We start from the raw sequence: 2564 nt of genomic DNA, 5'->3' as shown, positions 1-2564 counted from the left end.
TACCAAGCCAGATTATTCCCAGAGATCTGCAGTTTTTACTCTTTATTCACTTTTATTGACAAGGGTCCTATTGGGGGAACTTGGGGGTAGGGGTAGGAACTGAGGAGAGGGGGGTGTTCGTTTTGGGTCTTTGTGTAAATTTGTTTTTAAACAGTCTGTTTTTTGTGTCTTTAATATGAATTATATTTGCTTTTATGTTAAGCGCCGTGTGTATCGGCTGAAGAAAGGGCGCTATACAAAAAAATAAAGTTTGAAGTTTGAAGTTTAATGGATATATGACGTACGGAGGATGCTGTCACCTGCTGTCAGTGTCACTCTAGTAGTTGGTAAAAAACTTCCGGTTCCGGGTCACGAGCAGACGTGTGTCTCCAGCTCTCCTCAACTCTTCGACTTTTACATTTTTTTAAAGTTACCCACAAGCGACTTTAATGCTGCAGCAACAACTACTGCAACGAGGAGAGTTGAGCATGGCACCGAAGAAAAATCTTGAAGCCGATCTGGCAGAGCTCAAAATATTAGATTTTATATATTAAATATTTATTAAAATGTTTAGATTTTAACTGCATTAGCAAATGAAGATGATTTAATTATTACTTTTTGTATTATCATAATTCTTTGAATACAATCTGCACAAAGTGTCTTTTTTTCAAAGAGAATATTAGATTATTGTTACTAGATAATATAAATGATTTGTTGTGGATGCTTTGAAACTCGATTACATCAATGATATTAATGATCCTTAATAGCCTGATTTTATTAATATTTGATATTAAGTCCTGAACCGGATATTGATAATTCGTGTAGAGAAAACGGTATGGTCGAGTCGGGGTGGGATTATATAAGTTTGCTTCCTTCCACTCCCTTTCAATCGATCTACTTGTGATTCATTAAGTGATATGTTATATATTATGACCTGATTCCTTGAAATAAACCATTTCATTCATTCATTCATTCAAAATGAGAGTGCAGATTCCTTACTAGGGTTGGGCACAGAAATTCGGTTTCAAGTTGGAACCGTTATGATTTTCGTGGTTCTAGCTCCTTGAGCCGCTTTCTCCTTCAGAGTCTACTGGAATGATTGTGTTAACCGTTGAGAAGTTACAGCATGTTAAAGATTTTGTGTTTAAGCGTCATCGGCGACGCCTCAGGTGTTAAAGGGTGAAAGGACAAGAGTGAGGTCAGCGTGAGATTGGCTTTACAGCCTGTTTAGCTGAGAAGAAAAGCATTATTTAAAAGAGAACTAAATAAGGGAATCTATGTGAAGCAGTCATCGTGGTGCAGCGAGGCTTTCACTGCAATGACTTCCCCAGTGCCTGATCAGGAGGGAGGACTCTGTCAAAAAGTGTTGCATTTAAACTCTGTGTGCTGCACTGTGTGCAGATCTCAACCCAGAAACTGACTCGGCTAAAGTGCCTGTCAAAACCTGTTAGGATTATGACCTTTAAAGCCACAATCACCACTAAGAAAAAACGTTTTCTTTTATTCTTTTACTTATTTGAGATACAACAGAACGTCTTTGTTCCTGTGATCTCCTCTGAGTTTTACACTTTTGCATCTCAGTTTAATGAATTTGTTCAAACAAACACTGGTACCAGCATCTTCACTAACAAAGGAAAAAGGGGAATCACCTTTAAGACCATAGAATGTGATTTAAGGCAACACCAGATCCTCTGTTGTAGTTCTAGAGGCTCCTCCCTCAGAGGTCACAGGTCAAGCTGTTTATTCCATTCAGATGACATCACTTTGACTCTCTCAACTAAAAACATCAAAATATCTGATGGAATTAAAAAATAAATACAAATGTTTCTGTATTCATAATTGGATTATGTTTGCATATTTATTGCCTAAACATTTTTTTCTGGGTAATTTACATTTTAAACATGGTATCTTCTGAATACGTCAAACCAACTATCCATTGTTTTATACATATTTATATATCTGTTCTGTATTTGGTTTAAATAATGATATTTTATACAATTCCAGTAAAAGTGCTGTGATGATTTGTCGTACAAAGGAAGATGTAACATTGAATGTCCCTGCTTTCAAACTCTCCCATTCTGAGCTTAATGTCTGTCACAAAGTAAAATATCGTGGACATCTCATTAATGATAAGTTCACTGACGATGATGACATCCACACACAACGTTGTATTTTATATGCTCAGGCAAACATGTTTGCACGCAGGTTTTATTCATGTTCCCACAATCTTAAAATTCTTCTTTTTAAAACTTACTGCACACCACTGTATACTGCCCACCTGTGGACAAACTACAGAGCATCCAGCATGAGGAGGCTGCAGGTTGCCCATAATGATGCCCTGAGACTTTGGTCTTTTTGCTACGGTGGTGCAGCGCAAGCAGTTTGTTTGTTGGTGCAAGAGTTAATACTCTTAAAGCTTTGTTGAGACATTTTCTCCATGGTTTTATTTATCGTCTGAACACATCAAATAACCAAATCATTTTAACTCTCACTAATGTGAAATACAGCACTTTTAAATGCCAGTCCTCAATCTGGAGGTTTTGGTATGGTCGCCTGTTTTAAACTTTTTAAGTTTTTAAATTTTA

At 36.8% G+C, this 2564-nt stretch overlaps 1 long non-coding RNA gene across 1 annotated transcript in view; it reads left to right on the top strand.

The window, feature by feature from the left end:
- The window catches only part of LOC112144545, a 6139-nt gene that overhangs the window by 2060 nt on the left and 1515 nt on the right, over positions 1 to 2564 (top strand). The window lies entirely within an intron of this gene.

Source organism: Oryzias melastigma, linkage group LG5, assembly GCF_002922805.2.
Source record: "Oryzias melastigma strain HK-1 linkage group LG5, ASM292280v2, whole genome shotgun sequence".
Lineage (NCBI taxonomy): Eukaryota > Metazoa > Chordata > Actinopteri > Beloniformes > Adrianichthyidae > Oryzias > Oryzias melastigma.
The sequence above is the reverse complement of the archived record's forward strand: the minus strand, read 5'-3'. Positions and strand labels throughout refer to the sequence as shown.